The sequence below is a fragment of the Lagenorhynchus albirostris genome, chromosome 19 (genome assembly GCF_949774975.1).
Source record: "Lagenorhynchus albirostris chromosome 19, mLagAlb1.1, whole genome shotgun sequence".
In the NCBI taxonomy this organism is placed as follows: Eukaryota; Metazoa; Chordata; class Mammalia; order Artiodactyla; family Delphinidae; genus Lagenorhynchus; species Lagenorhynchus albirostris.
The window spans coordinates 3,850,234-3,859,173 of NC_083113.1; positions in this window are offsets into that span (position 1 = coordinate 3,850,234).

Here is an 8,940-nt window from a genome sequence, read left to right on the forward strand (position 1 = left end):
CGGCGGACAGTACCGGGCGCCTACTTTTGTCACTGCCCCTGCTAGATGCCTGTGCTCTTTGAGCAGATTTCTGAGCCCAGTCCTAACCCTCACCCCCAGAGTCTTCGAATCCTGATATCTGAGTAATCCAGGCTCTCCTGGTGCTGACCTCAGAAACTCGGGTATCGAACACTTAACATACCCCAAAGGGAATTTTGGATTTTCTCCACACACACACAAACGTGACCCTACTTAATGCACTGCAGGACACTCAGCTGGTCAGGTTCATAGCCCCAAAGTCGTCCTTGATTCCTCCCTTTCACTCTTCCCACTCCGACCATCTGTGAGGGCTCTCAGCTCCACCTCCAAAGTATTCCCTGAATCTGTCCACTGCTTTCCACACACACTGCCACCACCAAATGCAATTGTTTCTCACCTGGTGTACAACAACCTCCTAACTGATCCTTTGTACCTATAGCCCCTTCTGTATCATTCCTTACATAATAGTTTCAGTGATGCCTTGAAAATCTAAATCAGATTATATCACACCTATCCTCTACCCTTCCATCGCTTCCCAACACACCTACAATAACATTCAAAGATGTTACTGTGGGGCTTCCCTGGTGGCGCAGTGGTTGAGAGTCCGCCTGCTGATGCAGGGGACACAGGTTCGTGCCCCGGTCCGGGAAGATCCCACATGCCGCGGAGCGGCTGGGCCCGTGAGCCATGGCCGCTGAGCCTGCGCGTCTGGAGCCTGTGCTCCACAACGGGAGAGGCCACAACAGTGAGAGGCCCGCGTACCGCAAAAAAAAAAAAAAAAAGATGTTACTGTGGGGGACTTCCCTTGTGGTCCAGTGGTTAAGACTCCACGCTTCCACTGCAGGGGCAACGGGTTCAGTCCCTGGCTGGGGAACTAAGATCCCACATGCCATACGGCACGGCAAAAAAAAAAAAAAAAAAAGATTTTACTGTGGCTTTCAAGACCCTGGATGCCTCTCTGACCCTATCCCCCATCACTGCCTCCTTTGCCTGACTGCTCTGGCCACACTGGCCTCCTTGTTGTTCCTCTGGACCTTTGCACATGCTGTTCTCCCTGCCACAGATTCTTTCATAACTGGCTCCTTTCCACCTTTCAGGATTTAGCTCAAAATGCCACCTCTTCAAAAAGACCACCTCCCATCGAAAGTGGCCTCACCATACGTCATGTACCTCATAGAACTAGCACAAACTATATTTTATTTTATATTTTTGGGTTTATTTGTCCGTTGTCTGTTTTCATCACTAGCAGGTAAACTTCATCAAGTCATATATCTTGATTGTCCTAGTCACCCAAGACAGCATCTGCCACGTAACAGCTGTTTCATAAGTCTTTGTTGAATGAATAAATTGTCAGCTACTCATGGAGCCCCAAAGAGATGTCAACAGCACTCAACTTCTGGTAGAACGGTGGTCATCTGTGCTGGCCCAAGGTTTGAGAGCTGTGTTGCCAGTCCCCAAGATGACCCCCAAGTTTGGTGATTCACTAGGAGAGCTCACTGAACTCATCACGGCTGTGGTTTATTCCAGTGAAAGGATACAAAGCACAATCAGCAAAGGGACAAGGCTCATGGAAATAATACATCTTTACCCTTTACCACAGCCTCACGGTAATCAGAGTTTACTTCTGCACGCCCTGGCTTGCCATGAGGCTACAGCAAGAGGAAAATGTGTTATGCTACAGCAGGAAGATGAAAAACGTGGGCCAGTAATTCAATTTACCACACCAAGCAGCAGCTTCTAGCTATGATTTTATTAATCCTCATTTTATTTCCTTTATTTTGTAATGGCACATGAAACTGGCTTTCGGTTTATAAGGCTGCTCTAAAGTTTCCTTTGTAAAGGTCCTTTTGAAAGAGTTTTACAAAACGAGATCATTTACAATAAAAATATTAGATAAATGACTATTTACTTATATTCAGATGTTATGTGGAAATGGAAACAGTCATAAGGTGGTATCCATTAATGCAGAGACATGGCAAACGTTGATAAAGAGATATATGAATGACGGAAGTTTGAGAAAATTGAGAGTAAGACATAGAATGAGATTCTAGACACTGTCTCCTCACTGCCTTCTTCTCTTTTGGGAAGAAATCTTCACCCAAGAAGTCATTCAGCAGCCTTCCCCAGCTCCCCAGGGCCTTGAGGGAGCTCCTCAAACTTGAGTCTCTTTTAAGAACAACCTTTAATTATCTGAACTATCAGGCCCACTTGTGGAATTTTCCCCGTGTTGAGAACCAGGTGCTTAGTAATAATGATAACATGATGACATTTCTTGAGCAGTCAATATATGTGAAGCATGTGTATTATTCACTTGATGTTCACCATAGCCTGTGAGGTAGGAACTTCATTGTCCCCATTTTACAGATAAGGAAACTGAGACCGAGTTAATTCACTTCCCAAAGTTGCACAGCTGGTTTGTGGTAGATCTGGGTCAGGAGGCCGAGCTCTCAACCCCCTGAAGGCTCCCCGACCTGGTCTCCTGCACTAAATGCCTGGTTATTATAGGAAGTAGTGAGGGGTTGGGAATTCCATGATGGTCCAGTGGTTAGGACTTGGCTCTCTCACTGCCACGTGTTTGACCCCTGGTCTGGGAACTAAAATCCTGTAAGCCACTCGGTGCGGCAAACAAACAAACAACAAGGAAATAGTGACAGGTGAATTAAGAGTCTTACTCTAAAATCTATCTCTCCCCTCTTCATACTGACCTATCCTTGGAATGCCTGGAAACCCACCTCCTAAACAGCTAAACAAAGGAAATTTCCCCTCCCAATTATGTGACATAGATGGATACTTGTAAGAAAACCAATCTCAATTCTTTCAGTCTTGTCATGTATCCTCTGGACAAATCATTTAATTCCTTTACGCCTAGTTCCCTTCTCTGGAAAAAAACAAAACAAAACAAAACAAAAAAACCGAGGCTAATAACACCTACCACTTGGGGCTGCTGGGATTAATAAGATAATTTACATACGATGCATTTGCTCATCCTATCTGTTGGATAAATTAGTTATTTGGGCTGTTTTTCTGAGTAACCAGGATTATTCAGTTGTCTCTCCATTGGGAAAAGAAAGTTAAATCCTTACCTCACGTCATTCAAAAGAATTTCAGAAGGTTCAAGCAACTAAACATCTAAAACAATACTGTAAAGTATGAGATCTTACAGGAAAGTGTGTTTATGAGAGTAAGGTGAGGAAAAGCATTTAAAAATTGATTTCTTGGACTTTATCAAAATCCAAGACTTCAGGCACTGTGTAAGCAAAGTGAAGAGAAAAGGGACGGGCCAGGAGAAAATATCTGCCACAGGCAGAGTAACAGGCAAAGGGTCAATATCCAGAATAAAGAATTCCTGTAAATCAATAAGGAAAAGCTAAAAAAAGAAACAAATAGAATAATGCAGGGAGGGTACAGATGGGCAATTCACAGAAGGGAAGATAAATCTGGCCAACAAACATATACATTTCCTCCGTCTCGCTAGGAAATGAAATAAGACTCTAAAGGGAGACTATTTTCCCCCCATCTATGGCTTTGTCAAAAGTTTAAAATTTGGGGGCTTCCTTGGTGGCACAGTGGTTAAGCGGATGCCTGCTAATGCACAGGACACGGGTTTGAGCCTTGGTCCGGGAAGATCCCACATGCTGTGGAGCAGCTAAGCCCGTGCACCACAACTACTGAGCCTGCGCTCCAGAGCCCGCAAGCCACAACTACTGAGCCCATGTGCCTAGAGCCCGTGCTCCGCAACAAGAGAAGCCACGACAATGAGAAGCCCACACACCACAATGAAGTCCCCGCTTGCCACAACTAGAGAAAGCCCGTGCGTAGCAACGAAGACCCAATACAGCCAAAAAAAAAGTTTAAAATTTTGATGTAGCCTCCAGGAGAGGCGGTGGTCATTGCATTGTAAAGATGAATAAACAATAATAATAGCAGGTAATAGCTATTAAGCAGTGTATATGGGTTACTTACTTTTTATCTTCAAAGCAATACTGGCTGCTCTGTTTAATCCTCTCTGCTCAGTTGTCTTTCTCCTCCAGGAGATTGTGACCTTGCTCAACTGATCCTCAGATTCTCCATGCTCAGCACAGGCCTGGCACAAAGTTCCGGCTGAGAAATGGTTTGAAAAAAGTCATTTCCATTCGAGCACTTTATGGTGGCAAATATTCACGGGGTCTCCCGGGGTGGTGATGTGTCAGCTCAGCTTTGGAGTACGGGCAGGATGTCTAGAAGCCCACACAGAAGGGCAAGGACGAGCCAGGAAGAGGAAAAAACCTTTTCGTTCCTTCATTCATTAGGTACTTACTGTGTATGAAAGCTCACAACGACTCTGGGAGGAAGTTGCTGTTATCATCACCACCCTCGTTTTATTTTATTTTATTTTATTTTTAAATAAATTTATATATTTATATAATTTTGGCTGCGTTGGGTCTTTGTTGTCATGTGCAGGCTTCTCATTGCGGTGGCTTCTATTGTTGCAGAGCATGGGCTGTAAGTGCGTGGGCTTCAGTAGTTGTGGCACACGGGCTCAGTAGTTGTGGTGCACGGGCTTAGTTGCTCCACGGCATGTGGGATCTTCCTGGCCCAGGGCTCGAACCTGTGTCCGCTGCATTTGGCAGGCGGATTCTTAACCACTGCGCCACCAGGGAAGTCCCACCCTTCATTTTATTTTATTTTATTTTATTTTATTTTATTTTATTTATTTATTTATTATTTTTGGCCACGCCGCTGAGCTTGTGGAATCTCAGTTCCCCAACCAGGGATCGAACCTGTGCTCCCTGCAGTGAAGGCACAGAGTCCTAACCACTGGACCGCCAGGGAATTCCCGGCACCCTCATTTTACAGCTGAGCACACTGAAGCTCAGAGAGGTTAAAGTGACCTGTCAAAGTCACACAGCTAATGCGTGGCAGAGCGGAAATTCACGCCATGCACTGGCATCCACACCTTGCTCTTAACCACTCTGCTGCGATGGCTGCAATTAGCATCTTATTAACACCAGCCCTTCTTTCCCCACCTTCGAGATTACTCTCTCATTCTAGCACCCCAACTAGGACTTACCCCTCTTTTTCCTTTAAATTACCTCCCTTCTTTTCTAGCAATAATGTCCTTGAGGACCCTCTGCTAAGTGAAATAAATCGGTCACAAAAATACTGTGTGATTCTAGTTATACAAGGTGCCTACAGTAGGCAAATTCAGAGAGTCAGAAAGTAGTCTGGGGAGTTCCCTGGTAGTCCGGTGGTTAGAGCTCTGTGCTCTCCCTGCTGAGGGCCTGGGTACAATCGCTGATTGGGGAACTAAGATCCCATCAATGTGGTGGTGGCCAGGGGTTGGGGGAGGAGGAGGGGGAGGGGGGATCCTGCATTAAATGGGGACAGAGTGTGATACACAGAGTTCTAGAGATGGATGGTGGTGATGAGTGCACAACAATGTGAATGTACACTTTAAAATGGTTAAGATGGTAAAATTTCTTGTTATGTGTACTTTACTTTTTTTTTTTTTTTGGCCGTGCGACATGTGGGATGTTAGTTCACTGACCAAGGATTGAACCCATGCCCCGTGAAGTGGAAGTGCAGCGTCTTAACCACTGGGCCACCAGGGAATTCCCTACTCATTTTTTTAAAAGATTTTTTGACATGGCCCACTTTTAAAGTCTTTATTGAATTTATTACAATATTGCTTCTGTTTTATGTTTTGATTTTTTGGCCACAAGGCATGTGGGATCTTAGCTCCCCGACCAGGGATCAAACCCACAACCCCTGCATTGGAAGGCAAAGTCTTAACCACTGGACCACCAGGGAAGTCCCTACTCACTCAACTTTTTAAAAAAGAAATTTTAAAGGGTGCTGAAGAGGGGGAATTATCTCCCTGGGATTCAGTGTTCTGTAGTCCTGGGTGTGTTAAACCTGCCTCCTGGGCTGACCTGATAATGGGTGAGTGCAGGGACTGTGGTGGTGGAGGGTTAGAGACCAAGAAAGGAAGCTGGCCTCTGCCCCGCATGGGATGCCTTGAAAGCGTCTTGACCAGCGAAAGTCTTGTGGAGGATGAAGCTGGGGGGATAGACTGGAGATTGGGGTTAGGAGACAGGATCGGGGTGGGGGTTCAGCTGTGGAGTGGACCACAGGGGGCAGAAGCAGAGAAGGGACAGAGCAGGTGGGCTCAGGGATTGATCAATTGGATGTAAGGGTGAGGAAGGAGTCAAGTTGCCAATGAAGCCTGCAGAGACTGATGAGGAAGATGGTGGAGCGGGAGTCCCAGGGGACAGGGCGTGCTGGGGGGAGCTGACAGAGGTGTCTGGGGAATGTGTTTGAATTTGGGTTTCAGGGGCCTGTGAACCAGCCCTCTCTGTAAGGAAGACCTACATGATGATTGGTGAGGCAGAAGAAAAGAAGATATTCTGCATATTTGTAATTTATATGTTAAGTTCTACTATGAAAAAGCTTCATATCTACTCATGGGTACAAGGACAGCACTGCCTGCCACTGTCTCTCCATTCTTGGGCTCAACAATCATCATTTGCATGTTTGCTCTGATCCCCTTTTGTCTCTTTATCTCTTTACAGAAGAATTTTAAAGTAAATCTCAGCCATCCCATCAATACACCCCTGCATACTACAAAAACATCTCTAAAAAATAATAAGACGGACATTTCCTTACCTATTCATAAGACCACTTCCACACTCAACAAAACCGTTGAGAAATCCTTGATATTATCAAACAGCTAGTCCATAATCAAATTTCCTTGAGTGTCTAAAAAATAATTTTTTTCTTCACAGCAGGTTTCCTTGAGTCTGACTCCAAACATGGTCCCCACATACATTTGATTGTTGAGTCACTAACTTCCCTTTAAATCTAGAGTATGTGCTCTGTGGTTTTAAAATCCGATAAAAGTTTCTGTTTGCATAAACCTAAGCAAGGAAGACCACACTTACAAAAGCTTTTTCATTCACACCAGGAGAACGTACTCCTTAAAAAAAATACTATTCACGAGGACAGTCAGTGGGTTATATCATGCAACATGGGTAATACATACAGTGTCCTAGAACAAGAACATGAAACCAGCTTTAGAGTCTCAAGGTAAATGGTTATACGTCAAGTTATTTTAGTTCAGATAGCTTCCTGCAAACAGCCTCCTGAATTTCAAGTTGACAAGATATAGAATGAGAATATTAAAGAATATTTAACTTTTAAAAAATAAATTTATTTATTTTTGGCTGCGTTGGGTCTTCATTACTGCACGCAGGCTTTCTCTGGTTGCAGCTAGCGGGGGCTACTCTTCATTGCGGTGCACGGGCTTCTCATTGCGGTGGCTTCTCGATGCAGAGCACGGGCCTTAGGCGCACTGGCTTTGGTAGTTGTGGCACGCGGGCTCAGTAGTTGTGGCTCGCAGGCTCTAGAGCACAGGCTCAGTAGTTGTGGTGCACGGGCTTAGTTTCTCTACGGCATGTGGGGTTTTCCTGGACAAGGGCTCGAACTCGTATCCCCTCCATTGACAGGCAGATTCTTAACCACTGCACCACCAGGGAAGCCCTAAAGAATATTTAATTTTAAATTGGATTTTTTAACCCTTATTTGGCAAATCCTTCTCCTCCTCCTTCTTCTTAATGACAACAGAGGAGAAAGTCATGCTATAGGGGGCTGGAGGGAAGAGTAGGGTCCTTCTCTCTGTAGCTACAGGGATTATGGGGGTAACTCTCTTTTCCTAAAAACTTGTAGCTCTATGCTTTGGGTTGTGGAATGTGTGTATGTGTGTGCGTGCTGTCATTTGGCATGCTGTCTGTCTCTCTCCCCCCACTAGAATGTAAGCCCCAAGAGGGAAAGGAGCTTTGCTTCCCTCACTGCTGTATCTCTGGCACCTAGGAATCATGCCTGACACAGGGCTGGCCCTCTGTAAGTATTTGTTGAGTGACTAAATGTCTGTCTGTCCTCAGGTTCTGAGTCCTGTTCCCTGGGAAACCCAACAGAACCCTGGACTGGGGAGAGGAGAAGAAGCCTGCCTTTAAAGTTGAGCCTCCTGGAGAGATGCAGTCTCAGGCCTGAGAAGATGCAGGGGCTGCTGTCTCAGGAGGGCAGGGCCTGGGAGAAGCGTGCTTCCCTCACCAAGGACTGCATGGCTGTGGAGGTTGGGGCCTCTGGCTGTGACAGTGACAAGAAAGGTGAGGGGCAGGGATCCTGTGGAGGGGGGGAGGTCATGGCAGAGCCTAGGGAAAGACACGACTTCATTCCTTTGCTCCTTTCAACACAGTTTTATGGAGCCTTGTGTCAGTCAGCTTCTGCTGTGTAACAAGTCAGCCCCAAACTGAGTGGCTTAAAGCAACAGTCATTTACCTGCTAACAATTCTGTGGGTTGGCAATGTATGTGGCCTCAGGGGACAGTTCTGTTGCCCTTGCCTGTGTCGGCTCCCGCAGTGCAGCTGCAGTGAGCTGAAGGGCAGCTTGTTCATCTAAGATGGCTTTACTGGTGTGTCTAGCTGGTTTGATGGTGCTGACTTAAAGCCATGTGTCTCCAGCAGGCTAGCCCAGGCTTATTCTCACGGGGGTGGTTGCAGAGTTCTTGGGACCAGCAAGCAAGGGAAAACCCCAGGTCACAAGCACTTTTTTAGCCTCTACTGGCAACCCAGCTGCTCACGGGCCATTGGTCGAAATAAGCCATATGGTCAAGCTCAGAATCAGTGGGGCAGAGTGGGGAGGGCAGCCCAAGGGTGTGGACACAGGGAGCTGTGAACAAGATGGAGGCCACTGGGGGCAAAAATCTATCACAAGCACCTACTATGTGCCAGGCGTTAGGGTCTTGCCGTGAACAAGATGGCTTTGTAGAGCTCCGATTCTTTTTTCTTTTAATATTTATTTATTTATTTCTGGCCGCATTGGGTCCTAGTTGCATCATGCGCGATCTTTCATTGTGGCACGCAGGCTCTCCTATGGCATGCGGGC